The 18957-nt window shown below is 37.4% G+C and overlaps 1 protein-coding gene across 2 annotated transcripts in view; it reads right to left on the reverse strand.

Annotated features, from left to right (window-relative positions):
* Nucleotides 1-16478, reverse strand: part of eIF5 (eukaryotic translation initiation factor 5) — a 54313-nt gene extending 37835 nt beyond the window's left edge. The window contains exons 1-2 of one of the 2 annotated variants that reach the window (XM_083111970.1): nt 16385-16478; nt 16068-16205 (exon numbers count right to left, since the gene is read on the reverse strand). The gene's annotated coding sequence lies outside the window, so the exon portion shown is untranslated. Of the gene's footprint in view, nt 1-16067; nt 16206-16348 lie in introns of both variants that reach the window. The other variant, XM_083111971.1, reaches the window with a different exon arrangement.
* Nucleotides 16479-18957: the final 2479 nt, after the last annotated feature.

Raw genomic sequence — 18957 nt, forward strand, 5'->3', positions numbered from 1 at the left:
AATTACAAAGTTGCCCCCACCCCACCTACAACAGGGGGAGGGGTGTTCTTTTGTTGCACCACTAAACTTCCCCCTCCAAACTATCAACTATTTGGAACATTTTTTGCAGGATGATTTTTTTTTTCAAGATATTCAAATGATTCAGGTATATAGAAAAGGCATATGATAGCATGGACAGAACCAAGATTTGGAAGGCTCTGAGAGAGAATGAAATCAAGGAAAAGAGATAGTGTGTAGAGTGCACAGTGTATACAAGGCCAACCAGAGCTGCGTGAAGACCAATGGGAAGAATGGAATGTTTCAGTGTTAAGTAATGGACTAAAACAGGGAAGTGCTCTTTCCACACTGTTCTTCATAAGGAGGTAGCAAGCTTGATCAATAAAATCAACTGTATATTTGTAGGCTTCGAAAACAGTTCAAAAACAATTTATAATATCATTATGCCTCAGCAGCGTGCATTACTGATGCTTGTATTCAAAATTGGACTATTTCACAGTTTTAACTTGATCTGACAGCATTCCATAAGTCACGTTTGAAAATATCCAGATATTGGACAATTTTATCTTATAAAAAAATCTTTGTACGAGGGTTTCATGGAAATTGGAACTACTAACAGTGGCGGTGCCAGGATTAATGAAAAAAAAAGCATGAAATATGCATGCATGTTGTAGCACAAATTTTTGCCTGGGGGCAGGGCAAGTACCAGGATAAAATTGGCAATAATAATAAAAATATTAGTAGTAGTAGTAGCAGCGGCAGCTCAAGGGGGAGAGCCGCCAAGTATACCTTGCCCAAGTATTGTTAAATTAATACATTGATAGTATACAGACAAGGAAATTCGAATCTTGCAATCTGTCAAGCTGATTTCCGAAAGCAGTCCAAAAATTGAAGTGGAAGCGGCTACATCGAGTGAACTCTGTGAAACGCAAAATGTTGAAAATACTGTGGGTTTAGTGGAGGAAGAAAGTGCACCTGAGGTAGTGTCCCCTCTGTTCGTAGGAGTTCCTGATTGTGACAGTGAGAGTGCAAATTTCGTTAGTGACGATCCTGCCGAGTGGTGCCTGAATGAGTCTACAATTGACATTCTTCTATGACGTGGAATTAATCAGAATGCTGAAAACGATTTTTCTAAATCGCAAAGACTCATAGCAAGTAAGACAAGATTTTTAAATAATAGTGTTTTTTTTCGTAAACTTGTAAATGGAGAATCAATTTTGCGGAATTATTTGGTATATTCATGCAGCACTGGTGCCGTTTATTGTGCATCATGCAGGTTGTTCAAGGGAAAGACAAACATTGCAACTCACGGCATTTCAGACTGGAAAAACATTTCAAATATTCATCACACGAAAATTCTGAAGAACACAAAAACTGCGAGTTTGCACTCTTAACAAGGCAGAAATCTGTTGGGACCTTGGGGAACCATTTTCAATCACATATTCAGACGGAACTTACGTACTGGGTCAGTGCAAATAAGTTACTACTTTTCTTTTGAGAAGGGTGCACATTAAGTTTGTGCCCAGGGACGGCGAGGAAGCTTAATCCACCACTGAGTGTCAGCAGGGAACATTTCCACCATGGGGTGGAAACAAGGTGGCAGGGGGTGGGGTCAGCCCATAAGACACCAGCCGTGCCAGTTTTCGTCTGGCACGGTGAGGGAACTTTCGCAGTGTTCACACAGTTGCCACCTTCAGAGATAAGTCGCTAAAAACAACTGATTTGTAACACCGGTTGGGGAAGTAATTCGTGAGAAAGGTACTATCTACTTTTCTGCCTACTTTTGAAGAAACGAACGTAGTATTTTTCCAAAGTTAAATGAACATTTTGATAATAGAAAGATGCACCTAGAGGGTCATCCAACCTTTTTTTAAAAATAAAAAAGTAAGAAATCCTATGGTGATGAGTTTCCTTTGGAATTTCAAGAATTTCTTTTTACAACAAATGTCTAGGATATTTTCAACATCCAGTTGGAATACGTGTGCACGGGGGAGAAGAAGATGATACGATTTGTTTTTCCCTTCGTCTTGTAATTGTTGTGTTTTTAGGGAAGTGTCCTGTAGTGTATAAAGATGGATTAGTGAGTGAAGATGAATTAAGCAGATTAGGGCATTATTACTTAAACACATACTGTTTTCCAAGTTACCAAACGAGCATAAACATCTTGGCCAGTGGTGCAACCTCAAGGAGGGGCAGAGGGTGGGCATTGCAATTTTATTTTTATTTTTTTTAATCACGTTGGCACTACCCATCATAGTTCCCGCGACTGAATAGTAGTATCAAAGACATTATTAACCTTCTAATTCACACAAAAATGCTAAAGCATTTGTGTTGGACAAACTATTGGATAAACTATTTGAAATATTTTTCCAACACGTTCAATTTCACATTAGCTTGAAAACAAGCACACAAACTGTATTTTTGAAGGACAGAAAATGCATGATGAATATAATTCTTCTTGTACATATGACAAGTACAACTTTTATGTACAACATATGCTTTACACATGTGCAACATGCAGCGACGTAAAAATAAAAATTTGCATATGCAACATGTTAACACTAAATTGTGTACGTATTCAAAGCTTGTTTATAAGCTATACATAACATTATTTAAATACATTACATAATCAATTCATCTGTCTCATAACAAACCAACAGCAAAAATGATCTAAATCTCTCAAATGTGTGTGCTCGTTTACATCCAAACATATTGTTCATGCATTAAGACCAAACTGATTAGCAGTAACAGTCTGAAGTACATAGTTGGTCATTATAGAGACTGCTGACATCTTCTCTTTCAATGCTTGGCTATTGTATACCATAACAGTCTCTCTACAATACCTAATATTCGGTCACTCAATGTGACTACGACATGTTATGACACTGGGAAGAGTAAAGGTTTTCAACATAGGTTTTGAAAAGGGAGTGCGAAAGAAAATTTCATTTTTCTCATTGTGCACACTTTTTCTGCTTCTTCAAGCTAATTATAAGGAGAGTAATTAATAATTATATGAAATTGATGAATCATTGTGTTTGGCAAGTGAAACTAAACAATCAGATTCAAACAAGTGTTCTTGGTCTTTCACTCCCTGAAGATGAAAGCAATGTATGCACTCGAAACGTTGGATGCTAATGCTGATTTAACCTGACTGGTAACCCGAGAATACTTGTTCAAATCACATTGCCAGGATAGCTACAATACCTACTAAACAACCCGAGTTATGGATTTCGGAATGGCTGATTTCAAACAAAACCAGCACCACATGGCAGCAATTAACATGCCATTTTATCCTTTTTGTTCATTTATATACACATAAAGATATGTAACACTGGAATGACAAAATATATTTACTGCCACTACTAACAATGGCATTTTGAAAATAACTTTTTCCCCAGAAAGATTATGCAATGTTATTTAAAGCATGACGTATATAATGACAAAATGGAAATAAAAAACCTTGTACACATCTTGCAACAATTAGGTCTGTAGCAGGAGACTAATTTACAAAATTACCTGAAGGGAGCCATGGTTGTCTAGTCGGTAGGGCATCTGACTGCCAAGCAGGAGACCTGGGTTCAATTCCCAGGGTGGGTGATCTAATGTCTGCATTGTTCTGGCCTTTTTCATGCATAAAAAAGAACTGTGCTCACCCTGACTCAAATCGATGGGTGCCCAAAAGGGGGGGGGGGGTAAAGGTGACCGGGGCATGGTGCTGTTCACATCACCTCCAAAATGGCAGATATCGAGACTGTATGGGGCCCTACCATCACATCCCCAAAAATATGACTTCATGGCATGGTGCTATATGTACAGGGAACTTTACCTTTTTACCTGATAACTGAATTTTGGATTTGTAGAAAATCTATAGTGATATATGAACATGACAAATAAATATTAATATGAGGAAAGCCAGTAAAACAGATGAATGACAGAACTGCGTATATAATGCACACATTTGGATATCTGGACATTTTGGATATTCCAAATATCCAGATAATCTAGACAATTTGGATATTTGGAAAATCCATATGTAACACTATCCAATATATACTACATACATTTTTATCGTTCAGTGGGTTTTATTGTGGTGACCATAGAGGTGCATCAAATATGAATTTTAGCATAACATTTCTTCAGCTTTTTATTTTAAAAAAACTTTCCATTACTGGAAAGAAACTGTATACATTTCAGCTCTACTAAGAGTTCCATCATTCTGAAAAACAAAAAATGACCATCTCTCTACGATAATTTATATACATAGGAGGCTCCCACCTAACAAACGTTCACCCATCTAAACTGTTGTAATAAATTACAATGCATGATTATCTAATATCCTGCCATCTTATTCATTAAATAAAAGTACTGTTTTTAGAAGTAAAAATGCATGCAATATTAAATTTAGTCTGTGTGTAACACTCAATCTACAGAAGGTTTGATAAAATTTTATTTGCTGAAAAAAGAATGTCTTAATATGGAAACTGTATGAAAGTTGCAAGTTGATGAAGGTGAGCATCTAAAGTGAGTTTTTATGTCCCTTGTGCACCATGGCAGCTGGACAGATTGCAACTCCTGGCATATGGCATCTAATATCTCCGCAATGGAAACCACTAGTTTAAAATAACTAAGTTCTCATAATTACAGTTACAATTACAATCAAAATAAGCACATTAATTGTCACAAGGAATGTTGAAAATGTTGTCCTTGTGCATCGAACATTTTTGACATGTTTTTCAGAAATTTCATGGAGCTTTCATAACAAGACACACTAAAAACAGCACTTTAGTTTTGTAACATTTCGCAGTGCCAGAGCGACAAATGAAACGCATGGTTTTGCGCATAACTTGTGAATTTCTTAATCCGATTCCACTTCAGTAACATTGCAATTTCAGTTGTTGTATTTTTAAAGTGTAGTGCTCCAAGTATTATTTGTGGTTTGCTATAGGTTTAATAATGTACGTGCGTACACATTACAACGAAGTATTTATGTACGATTCATAGGAGATTACAAATTTGAAAAAAAAACTAACCTAATCCGAAAAAAAACTAAACTGCAATATTTTTATCACATTTTGATCACACTATGTGACTTTCTCTCTCCTTTCCCAGCAACAATGGGACCTTTCGTCCATTGTTGAACTCATTTTTAAAAAGGATATCTAACATTTTCTCGAATTTCTACAATAATGTTCTCACATTTTGATCACATGTTATGCCATTTCCACATTTCCTGCCAAATTTGACGGTAATCAACCGATTCAGTGTGCATGGCTAAATGTGCTAAAGCGTTTGGCACCCAATTCGTGACTCAAACCTGCAACATCTCAATCTCTAAACTGCCATGGTTTCTTCTCCTGTACCTCTTTTGTCACCCTGGCTTATCGGTTAGCGTTAGTAGTGTTTATCTATGGGGGAAATTGAAAAATAAAGTCTATGCAACAAACCTCCACACATTAGAAGAACTGAAGGAGAATATCAGGAGAGAAACTGAAGCAATTTCAGAAGCTGAACTGTTGCGTGTAAATGGAAATTTCCTAAAAACATGTCAAAAATGTGTGGATGCATGAGGATCCCGTGTGTCAGTTAACGTGCTCATCTTGAACGTAATTCTAACTGTAATTCCGAGATCTTAGTAATTTCAAAGTCGGCGGTTTCCATAGCTGAGATATCACACACTCAGACGCAATATGCCGAGAGTAGCTGTCTAGCTGGCTGTCGTCAGGTGCACAAGGGACAGAAAAATGCACTGTAGTTGAAGTAGCCAAAGTTTTTGCTGCTTGAAGAGCTCTTTAGCTTTTGAAAAGTATTATATATATTAAAAAATGGAGCTCCAGAAATACAGACAATCAAACCCACTTGTTTGTCTTGAAAGGCAGTAAGTGAATTGATGGAAACAATATGATTGTGAAGTTATTTGGTCACGAAATGGCATTAATTTAGAAAGAAAAGTAAAATAAAATAAAGAGATAAATAGTATGTATAACACAAGCAGCAACATTGCAATGTGATGCTGGATGTTAGTCTCAAGTTGAGTACTGAAGTTTATTTTTCCATGAGAATAGAAAATACATAGTATCCTGAGATATTTCATACCGAAGCTACAAACCACACATGTCGCTTGGAAGAGAGCACTTTGTGATCAATTCAGCATTTCGAATCAAAGTGACACAAGCTCGGACTGGGCAGTTTCCTCAGGGAGATTTTGGACCAAAGCGACGGTTGACAAACAAGACAGGCCCTTCAGTCCAAGGAAGCTTTCAGACCGAAGTGACACATGTCACTTTGAAACAAGCCAATCAAGAGCAACATTTCACACCAAAGCAGCATTTTCGGCTGCACAGGTCTGTGTTTGGTTCGTGAAACCCTCAAGCGACAAATGTCGAGAAGGCTTGTAGTTTCAGTGTGAAATCTCCCTAAAGCAAAACATTCATCACGCATGTGCAAACAAACCGAGGCAACATGTTGCACAGTGTTGAGGAAAAAGGTCAGTTTCAGCAACAAAGCAACTTATTGTGTCGCTTTGGTTCGAAAAGTTGCATTTATTTCTGAAGGTTGGTTTCCAAGACATAGTGTCGGGTGATGCTTGTTTACCCGTCACCTATTTCATATCGCTTCAGTCTGAAAGATCTCTCCATGGCATGCATCGTGTCGCATAGTTCTGTTGTTCACACATTTAGCATCTCAAACGCTTCATTATAGTTCAGGTCATTTGTGGTGTGTGTGCCAATCGGACTAATTCATTATCTCAATAGCATGCATAGTGATGCTTCAGTCTGCTGATCCCTTATGCCACTGAATGAATGTTTTTATTACAGACTGGAAGTGTCTGTGTGGCACTAAGGGAGCTTTGTGGGTTTTCCTTTATCAAATTTCATGGAATTATCAGTTATCATCCTTGCCGAGATTACTTTAAAATGGAAGAAAGTGACAGAAAACATCCTAAATATAAATGTTTCAGTGTGTATTTCGTTAAAAAAGATATATGGCAATAATAATTATGAACCTCTTTGTTTAATTCATACACAAATATTCAGTTACGAGGAACAGGACATTAATATCTTCACGACCACTGTACCAAATATCTCTGCAATTATCACATTCAGAGAAATGCTCCAAATAAAAGCAGCAGACGTTGCAACAAAAACTCCATTTACTTCCATTATAAGCAGATGAAGGCGTGCTGAACTGCCAGAGCGCGCAGAACCCTGCAATTTTCCACACTACCTATTCAAGGTGCTGTACATGTATGATAGATAGGAGTTCAACAATTGGAACTGGGAACCTGTAGCAAACGGAAGAACCTTTAGCATGTTAGCCTCAACGAATGAGCAATTTCCAGATACATGCAATTCAAACTTGCCAATAATTTAAAAAAAAAAATCTTAGCTCAAGAACTAATTGTCACAGAGATGAAATTTATGTGTTTTCTTCAGAATGAATGGGCTGGTGAAATTTAGACATCGTACATCCCAATAATGAAAGTTAAAAAAAATCTAAACTTTACAACCAAAATTGGTATGCTCCTGAGACCAACACGATAGACCAAAGTGAATGAAAAAAAGGATGCTTCAGTGGTTAGCGTTCAAAAAAGTGGATTTTTTTATAAAGCTGGCCTAAACCAAAAAAAACAACTCAAATTTTGGCTTTTTTGCAAATTGAAGTTAACCTAATTCATTTGTAGTTCCCATTTAAAGTTGGCCAATGACAGTGTTAATGCTGTTGTATTCCAATCAAGGTGTTCAATACAAGTGGAGACAAATCACATCAAGATTCAGACTCCATTCTAAAATTGTACTTCCAGTCCTGATAAGCATATTTGACAATAAAATGAACTTAAACTGTCACATGTTTGTGCCTGTCATGTGAAACTTAAATGTCCATGTCATAAAATATGAAACAAATGTTAATATCAAACATTTAAATGCTTCAGGACAATTAAAAAACCTTTACTAATCACAACACGTATTCATGTGTGAGTTGTTGATTGACCTGCGCAGTTTCCTCAATGCTGTGCACTGTGCCACCTTGGTTTTGTTCACACATGCATAGTGAATGCTTGCTTATACATTAAGGGGTTCTTTCAATGTGAAACCCTCGACCCTCTCTTCCCCCTGTTGTGTCTTGTTGCTTCTGTCTGAACTCAATGTTCTTGTAATACCTCAAAAGATCTGCTTGCTACTTCACGCAAGATTAAGATTTAATTTAGCCAGTAGAGACCAGAGAACAAATTGCAAGTAGGCTACTTTTGTCGAAAAAATGCTGGCTTTTTGATTTTGTTTCATAAATACAAATTGCCCTTCGAGTTGGCATAAAGTAATGCTGTTGCTTTGTCATCAAGCCATCCAAGGTTCAATCCCCAGTGGTTCGGAATCTATTTCAAACTGTAGGTACAGTCCCAATTAGCCTATAAACATTTTTTTTTTCTTTCTGAAAACAATGACAGACTTTTTAAATGGACTTTTCTGTCATTTGTACCAATCTTGTTTGTTTCTGCCTCAGTTTCGGGGCCATTGTGCATTTTCTTCAGGAAAATGGAGGGGAAAAGGGACTTCTCTTTTTGAGTCTCTTTTCAAGGGAAAAAATGTTGCCGACAAAGGAAGACCAACTTTGTTGTTCGAAAGCAATGCTTTTTCACTCCCCCCTGGTAACTGCATTCGAAGGAAGCTTGTTTGTCAGTATTCGATGTCAAAATGAAAGCTTTCCGTGCAGGTGCAACCAGGGGGTGGGGGGAAGACTGGTTGTTCAATCTGCGTTGTGAGAATGGAATTTCGAGGTGCGATGAAGGAAACTTTTGTTTTTGAGCACAAGTGTTCCACAAGTTGCAACACAGGTTACCCTGCATTGTCTAAAAATAGAATTTCAAGCAGATGCAAGAATCAGCAATCGTTTTTCACTGCATTCTAGCTTTTCGTCCGTGAAAGTTGTGCGTAGGTGTGTGTCGTTTTGTGCCCAAGTGCGAGGATATTATTTTAGTGAAGTGACAGACTTCCAAGGACTTTTTTGTCATCTACGTGTTTTTCTTGTGGGGTGAAAAGTGTGCTAGTGTCATTTGTGCCTGCTGTGTCCCCAAAAGGCTTATAGTCGACCATGGCTGTTCCCGGTGATCTCCGTTCTGATGAAATCCAAGATGATATGGATACACACTCCGAGTGGGATGAAGAGCAGCTTGACATTCCCTCTGATATATCATCAGAATCAGATTCTGATGATATGTCACAAAGACGTTCCGTTCCCCTTCCTGCTCCATTCGACTGGCAACCCCCTTCCCAACCCCCAACCTTTCTTAGGACAGACTGGCTTGAAGGTTTGACACATTGACGATGCATCCTCTTCCTGACTTTCTCCGAAGAAATCTTCCAGCATATGGTGACTGAGACCAACAGGTACTCCCCCCTTTCCCCTCCATATGTATGCCGAACGTGCATAAATTATATATCGTCTGAATCTGCGATTCCTGCCTACAACGGTATATCTTTCATATCTCTAGGGCTATAGTCATTTCAATGTAACTCTGCATTTCGCTCAATTCCAAAGCTTGAGACAGTGGCATACAAGGCTTTTGTTTCAGGGGTACAACTCGCGTTACATTGGTCATATGACAATGATGCAAATATTTCTCGGTTTCTTACATGCCAGCGATAATTTCTATGTGCATTTTGAACTTTTCATATCCTCTTTTCCGGGGGGCAGGGGGAGAAACCCCATTTTTTAAAAAAAAGTATTTTTCAGGGGATTTCCCCCTTCCCCCTCCATATGTACGCCGAATGCGCATAAGTTATATATTGTCTGAATCTGTGATTCATTCTGCATACAACGGTATATCGTTCATATCTCCAGGGCAAATAGTCTCTGAGCTAGTCATTTCAAGGTACCGTTGCATTTTGAAACTTGAATCAGTCGTGCGCCGACCATTCCTTTTGGGGGTACAACTCACGTTACATTGGTCATATGATAATAATGCAAATATTTTTGTGTTCCTTACATGTCAGCGATCATTTCCATGTGCATGTCGACACTGTCATGTACTTTTTTCTTGGGGGGAGGGGGGGCCTCATTTTTTTTTACGAAATTTTGGAATTTTGAGAGTTAGCCCCCTCCCCCATATATACGCCGAATTTGCATAAATTTCATATAGTCTGAATCTCTGCTTCATTCCGCGTACAACGGTATATCACTCCATCTCTAGGGCAATTAGCCTCCGACCTACACTCATTTAATCGAAAATCTGCATTTTGCACAAAATCGGCTCGGGACCAAAGGGATTACATGGGAAAATAGCCTTGGGGCTCAAAAGGTTAAAATATTGGCCTATGGTGCTTTCTAGCTGACTTTTAGTGTCTCACGAGTGATCTGGCTACATTCTAATGAAATGACAAACAGTAGAATGAGAGACAATTGTTGTGAAACAAGTAATTGTCAAGAGTGAGGGCAGAGCTCACCCGCGACCCATCACGTTACACTTTTATTGAAAGATTTATTTTTTGTTTTGTTTCTTTGTAGTGTTCGTAGATAATACAAAAGGTTTCTAAATTATTTTATATTGTATAAGAGTTGTGGAGCACAGATGGAACTGGCCCAGAGTTCTTCAAGGTAACTTTGAGAAACACACAAAATTTGTTCATTGCCAAGAGCTGTCCACTTCGACGACATATTACTCTTCTTTGAAAAACAAATAAACCTTTTGAAACAAAAATGTAACAAAGAAGGGAAATAATAAACAGATCACTAGAAGTAAAAGAAATTATTGTTAATAACTAAAATGGGGTGAAGTATGCCTGAGAAGTACCGGTGAGTGATGCATCCACCCACAAGCGACAAATGGACCAAATTTCAGGGAAGCACAACAGAAGACTTGTAATCCTGTACCCCACTTTGAAAACAAAACTGAAAATATTCAAAATTAAAGAAAACCTTACCATTCAGGACATTCTGAAAATTGGATATATCCTGCTGAAGCCTTGATTGTCACATTGTGAACAAGTATTTTTTTAGTATGAATTTACAATACCGAAAGTATCTCCAATTGCTTTCAAGTGTGGCATACTCATAAATTTTGGCCTCGTAATCACGAATCTGCAGTTAAAATTTGGCGGTCACGTCTAAAAATTGCAAAATAACCTTGTCAATTACTGCTATGTTTCTCCAAACACTAACATGGAAACGATATGAAGAAGTCTTCCTTTCTGCACAACGTTGATCAAGTGTTGTGCAATAAGTGAGAGCGTTGATTTCCATGTGAGAAAATGGAGTCTTGCGTAAAGGTCGAAAACATATTTGCCCTACGAACCATTCATGGAAAGGTTAGGTTAGGCAAGCATAGTTAAAATTAAGGGTCATCGTAAACATAGTTTTTAAACGCTAATCATTGCAAAAAATATTTGTTTTGTTCATTAATCAAGGGTGTTTACTCCATTCACGAACCAACTTCTTTAGACTTATTTTGCAATTTCTAGATGGGATCGCCAAAATTCGTGAGTATGCTGAATTTGAAAGCAATTGAAGATATTTCCGGTATTGTAAATTTGCTCCTTTTCTTTTTCATTAATACATGGAAAAGTAAAATAAAATGTTTTGAGAATGGAAGGCAAGAATTTACAATACCCGACCCTTCTGTAATTTCTATGCTACTGCTTATACTCATAAAATAATAAGTCGGGTCAACCTCTTATCTGAGGTTAACATGTTGGGTTGAGGTGTAGAAATTGTTCATTAACGTGTGGAAGTTGTAAAAAAAGCTTTTGTATTCTTGCAATGATTCTCCGTATAGAAGTATGGAAACCATATTTGTTGATATGAACAATTAACGTTCGCAATTAGTTACGGTGTCTACAGCATTGCCACTCTGTTTGTTTCATACTTGGAGAGCATGGAACGTGTAAGAATGACGGAAGAGAACAGTAAAAAAGTTGTTAATGTTGTACACATTGATCGGGCCGTACCTTAGAATTGTTTTGCCTAGCCGGTAAGCCCTACAATCCCACACAAAAATGCGTCAAGGATAACTAAGAAGACGACTGTGACAATCACAATGTAGAAGAGCATGTGGAATGTGGACTGATTTGATTACAGGTAAGTTTGGCAACAATGCATCAATCTTAAAATTGCAGGATACGAAAATAGAGTCAGAGGGAGAACGTTTGCCGTTAAAGTGCTACGAAAATAAAGATTTTTTATCGGTTCGTTATCGCAATTAGCGCAAAACCATTCATGGATAGCCCCACTGACCATTCTCGGTAAAGTTATTTTAAGCAAACAGTTAAAATTTAAGGTCGTGAAAACATGCACAAGTAGCCCCACGAACCATTCACGGTAAGGTTAGGCAAGCATAGTTAAAATTTGGAGTCTCAGTAATTTCAGGAATATATATTTCGTTCCTTAAGAATTCAAAATGCAAAATCTTGCAATAAATAATGAGCAATCGTGCATTGTCGGTTGCGATCACGACACCCCTTATTTTGCAGTTTCTACACGTGACCCCCAAATTTTAAATTCAAATTTGTGATTAGGAGGCCTCAATTAGTGATTATGCGAAATATTACAAAAATCAGGGAGGGGTCCGGCATTGTAAATTTGCTCCGAATGGAATATGTCCGACCCTTACCAGTGTACAAATCAACAAAATACAGAACTTAACCATCATGCGTAGATTGAAGAAATTGTGTGGTAATTGCTGCCATGTTGAGGTGGTATGACAGGAGCAGTACTCATTCTCTAAGGGTTAAAAAATTACTATGAAAATCTTTAATATATCTAATAAACCTAGTAAATTCATTTTAAGAGGATTTTTTTTTTTTTGCAACAGCAGTTTATTGAACTATATTATTTCACAATAGTGTCCTGAGATATGACACCTGAGTGATTTCATGACATTCTCAGAATACTGGTTTACCCAATCCATTTGTTAAATAATGTACAGGTGTCTAAAAAATTAAACTTCTCAAGTTACACTTAGCTATATCTCAAAGTTTTGTTCTTATGAACAACTGAGACATATCCTCAGTATGAACATTCACACCCAAGTTTGCAAAATTCTGGTGAAAAGGTGCCCTCTGTGGAAGTTACTATGGTCAACTTTGTGGCACAAAATGCAAGAAATGTATCCATTCTTTCATCCTTGAATACATACAGGGTACTAGTTTACTTTTGTTCGGACAGATTTCTACAGAAGAAACTACTAATCGAAATAAGTTCCTGTAGTATTGTCTAACATCGGGAAGGTGTTTTGTGTGATGTGGGAATGTATGATAGGGGAAATTCATGTTCATTGTTGAAAATTAATTCTCCGACGGACAATAGCCTTTGGCCCGTACACCTTCGTACATCATCACGTGTTATGATTGTGTTTTTTCACGTTCATTGGGTATCCAGTGTTTCGAACTGTCTGTGTTTGCAACGAAAGTTAGAAACATGACATGTCGTGGATGCGTGGTGAAATTCGCACCGGGTGTGGAAGATCCAGTGGATTTTTTAATTTAATTGAACACTGCATCGTGAAGAAAGGAAAGGAATGTCGAAAATGTGGCAGTGAATGTAAAGCTACACGTTAGAAGGAATGGGCTGTGGGTATATGCCTAATATGATGTGTCGTGGATGCATGGTGAAATTCAGATAAGTTTTCCGTATCCTGGAAACAGACTTCTTCAAACTTAAAAGTTTGGGGCTCATTTGGGGGCAGGTGACTCTGGCCAAATTCTAACATGCCTTTAACAGGGACTATATAGAGAAAGCCAGGGAGCCGAAGTGGAGCGGAGGCGGGGCCACGTTAGTGGTTGGGGGCGGTAGGCAAAATACCCCAGGGGCGGAGCCCAGAATCAGTGGGAAATTTGGACTCAAAAATTTCAAACTAAAATAATTTTTTACTTTAATCAGATGAGCTTTGTTCATGGGTATTTCTTGGGTTCCGAAGGTTGAAACACTGCACAACGAATGAAAATAGACTACACACAAGCACGACGTGCGATTATGTGGGAAGGTGTACGCGCCACATTGTGTCTCAGGCAAGTGAAAAGACTACGAGAAAAGTACTCTTAATGTGAAAAATTGCAATTACTTTGATGAAAAAAAGTCAATGCACCTTAAGGAATGTTCGGCGAAACAGATAGGTAAGTACGAATGTCAAAAATTGACGAAACGAAGAAGTTATAGGTGTCTGAAGGATAGTATATCCATGGTAAAAATATCAAAGCCGGGAAATGTCTGTAATTCGTTTATTCTGAAATTGTTGACATTCGTACTTACCTATTCTGCATTGCGAAAGATTGTTTAACAAGGGATTTTGCTTTTTTTAACGAAATTAGTACCTATTGTCGACATATCCTGTAATTCTTGCTCATTCTTTTATCGTTTCCTGAACATGCAAAATGGCGGGCAAATCTTGACTAGCGTTGTGTTTCAAACGTAAAGCTGTGATTCGCGTTGTGTTTCAAACGTAAAGCTGTGATTCAACCTTCTTAACAGAAAAATTCCCGCATAGTCCCGAAAACAATTCCCGCATAGTCCTGAAAACAATTTCCGCACAGCCCCAAAAAACATTCATGCATAGCTCCAAATACATTCGGGATAGTATGACCATCCACGAATAGCCCCAAAATCCATACCCGCATAGCCTCAAAACCATTTTGGATCATATACCATCCAAGAATAGCCCCAAAAACCATTCACGATAGCCCCACGCACCATAACGGTAAGGTTAGGTTAGGTTATGTTAGGTTGGGTGTGTTTGGAAACACTCACCGGGGATTACGTCATCAGATGCTAGCAACATCCGGTTTAAGTACATGGATGGAAATGCAAGCAACAGCTTTCGTGCATCGGACAGACATTATTATAGAAAAATACATGATTTAGCAGTCAATACATCGAAAAATGCGAGAAAACACTTCTACGACCTTCCGAAATTACACAAACTCAATTCCGTAAGTACTTTCTCCTGTAAATTTGAAGAAATCCATTTCCCGGCTATGACATTTTTACCGAATCCATTAAATGAACATGAAATAGAAACAATATAAGAGATATTGTCAAGTTATTTTATTTTTGAAAATATTAAAATTCACCTATTTCTTTCAGATAGGTCTAAAGATTTATAGCTGTACAGTAAGTGTAAAACATGATCTAGATTTACATTTGCTCCAACAAATAGATTTAACATTTTTTTTATTATTAACTGTTTGTATCCAACAAATAAGATCCCTAGATTCATTTGTTAATAATAAATGTGTTAAGTAAAAAATATTTGGTGTTAACAAGTAGATCAAACTAGCAAATATATTAATCATAACGTAGATTTTAATCAATAAAATTCAGTTTCTTAGTCTCATCTGAAATCAAAATACATAAAAAAATGATATATTTTAATTTGTATAATTATTCAATCATTAGGTTGCATCAAACGAATATCAAATATAAAACTTCCCTTCATATTTGGAACTAGTCATTGAGAGCAAAGGGCAAGTCATGGAAAATGTTTGTCTACAATAATATATTCATGTACTCTTTGGAATAATATATTATTTCCTGGTTGTTTGATGCATCAGTATACAAGAGACATTTCGTTTATAGAACATGAATACATCATAGTTCTCTGCAACTAATACACACTATATGTTTCATTAGATATTAGCAGGTCAATTTCTACACGGATTAACATGTACAAATCAGACATCAAGAACGAAAATTAGGTAAACATCCACAAATCAGATTGTTAATGACTTGATATAGTACTTTCTGCAACAATACTAACTAGGAAATACGAGTGTAAATTAATTTTTCACCTTGAAAAGTTCTTTCCATTGGAACACGCAATGGCCGACTGCCAGCACCGCGCATTGCTGGGGAATTTAACCCACGTCTTTTACGATGAAGGGAGGAGCTTCAGAGTAATCTTCAACATCTAAATCACTGATAAAAACTTATACACATCAATATCCTGCTCAAGTTAAGGTATTTTTTTTAATCTTCATAAAATGGAGGGAGAGTATCAGCTTACAAAAAATTAAATTTATTTCATCTATCTACCATTTTACTCTTCAAGAACTCCATATTTAGAAAAATAAATCAGATTCGCTTACCTTTACGGCGAATTAAAGTCATATAAAATGGTAACGCCCTTCGGGACGGTATCAAAAACGTTGATAATTAAAAAAAAAAGAACACGAAACAGATGGAACGTAGTCTTGCTTAGGTGGAATCAATGCGACCCACCTAATCTGAAAGTGAAAGGAAAAAAGAAACAAATTACTAAACTGCATATACAACTATGATCAAATATATAGTATAAAGATATAAATTCCTAAAGAGAAAAAGGTGATTATTAACTTCTTACAGAACAAAATTTAGCGTTACCACTTACAAGTTCAGCTATTGCTAGAATTATTCACGTACGTACCTCTTTGCTTGCACGCGAACACACGAGGAGAACTGCCCGGATGTAGATTTCTCGCCCCCCCAAAAAAAGAAAAACATCAAAGGTCACCGAAATAATCTGGAAAACTAAAATGTGCATTAATTTATGTGGGGAAAAAATTGCTACGTTGCTCTGTCATTAAATATGTAACATATTATATTTATATTTCTTTGACTTTAATTCTTAAAAAAAATTACATCATGCAGAAGGCTTTCCTTACATGTTTGTCACTAGAGGCGCTGCAGTAGTCTACTTCTCCCACTTCTCTCATATTACGTAGTCTCGCGAAACAGCTGGCCATGTAAATAATTCCTTGGTGGAGGAATCATGTAACGTAGACCTAAATGTTCCGTTCTAACAGTGGCGCAACCACAGGGAGCCAGGGGGGGTATTGTCCCTCCCAACATTGGATGGAAGTCATTTCTAGGGGGCAAACATTGACGACCAAGGGCGCAGAGGGCCAATTGCCCCCCTTGATTTAAAATTTTATGCAAATAAAAATACATTTCGTAACATTTTCTTCCTCGCTTTGCTCGCAATACCTGCTTTTATTCATCTCAGTCTCATCAAGTTCAGAGCCTCCCCGATGGCGCAGTGGTAGCGTCTTCGCCTTGTAATCAAGGAGTCCCGGGTTCGATACCCGGCGGAGGCACATGTTGTTCGGATCCCACTTTAAACTGTAGGTCCACTCCCGATTACTGTGCATAAAGTGGACTTACAACAACAAATAAAAAAAAATCAAGTTGAGAGCTGTAGCTATGGGGCGACGGTAGTCGGCCCTGGACGTCGAACGATCAAAATGAAAAAAGTTGTAAAAGGGAGAATGCCATGGCGCTCTGTAAAATTATTTGCGCCCTATTAAATCAATATTGCTTTCAGTTTGCAAAAAACTGGATCTAAAAAGTTTCTTGCTCGCTTCGCTTGCAATCTTATTGTTTTCTGTAATGCATTGTAAATTGCCAGAGAGAGAGAGAAGTAGGAATACACAAGTTAGTGTTACCATGTTGCGTATGTATTCTCTGATTTTACGTCGCTCCATGTTACATAAAATATGTATGTGCCGTGATTGGGTTCCAAAACGGGGGGGGGGGTTAAGAACAGTTTACTTTCTCTTGATACATAATGTTTATCATAGTTCGGGAGCAAAAGGTGGGGATGGGCACCGCTCCCCTCACCGCCACTGCAAATGAGCATTAATCATTATCTATATTTTTATTGTGACATTTGCCTATTACACTTTGACAGTTGCTGAACTGATTGATAAAAATCAAACAGAATAAAACACGGGAAGCAGTCAGGAATCTGTTTGAGGTGATGTGAATTTTATTTTTATGAGGAGACACCTTTCCCGTAGGAAGTGAGAGAATCATAGATTGTATAGATTAGAACGCAGAGACGCAATCACGAATTTTTGTCTGGGGGGGACAAGTACCAGGATAAACGTACCAATACAAATTATAATAATAATAATAATAATAATGGCATTATTATTATGATTATTTATTATTAGCAGTAGCACAGACAAGTAGTAGCATCAAAGACGTTATTACGCAAAGAGGAGGTAGAAGTCAGTGCTAAAGCATCTGGTTGGAACAAACGATTTGAAATATTTTTTTAAAAAAACGTTCAATTTTACATTAACTAATAATGGATAACAAGCACACAAACTGTATTTTTAGATGGCAGAAAATGCATGATAAATACATTCCGAATAGAATTCATTTTGTACATATAACATGTATAAGTTTCATGTACAGTCGTGGAAAAAATACTTCCTCCACAAGACTACTGGTATTAAGGCTCTAAGGCGGAAATATTTTTTCCCATGACTGATAATTACAACGTATGTTTTACATTGTTTTAAAGCTAAATATTGGAGCTTAGATAGCCATCCAGTGATGACGGTCGATAGCAAGTTAAGATCAATCAATGAACGTGTGCGTATTGTATTTGTGTGTGTGTGTGTGTAGTGTAGTGTAGAAACAAAGAAGGGGTTCACCCTACTGTCCACCCATGCAGGGGGCTCATCCCTTATCAACAGCCGCCATCTAAAAGGGAATAAGTGGGGGGTAGAAGCCCTGAGGATAAATTTCTCAGTGTTTACAACTTATTGTACAAAACGTTTAATCAGGGACGTAGCTAGGTTGATCAGTTTTGGGGGGCCCAAATGTCAGAAATTTCTCAATCAAATCATTAAGAAAATTAACAACAACCAACATTATGTATGTATGTGAGTATATATGTATGTATGTATGGATATACGAGTATATATATATATATATATATATATATATATATATATAGATATATATATGATCCAGCCCCAGTGGCGGAGTGTTAGCACATCGCGCTACGACGCCAGGGTTCCCGGGTTCGAATCGTGGCCTGGGCATGGATGTTTCTGAGGTCCATTCATCAATTTCATCATATCATCACTCATTCCCATCTTTGCAAATTAGCCAAAAGTTGCACAAAAAGTGAAGTATAATAAATCAAATCAAATCAAAATATAAGATGAGAGTGAGATATAGAGAGTATGAGAGACAGACAGTCGT

The sequence above is a fragment of the Lepisma saccharinum genome, chromosome 25 (genome assembly GCF_977018435.1).
Source record: "Lepisma saccharinum chromosome 25, izLepSacc3.1, whole genome shotgun sequence".
NCBI classification, from domain to species: domain Eukaryota; kingdom Metazoa; phylum Arthropoda; class Insecta; order Zygentoma; family Lepismatidae; genus Lepisma; species Lepisma saccharinum.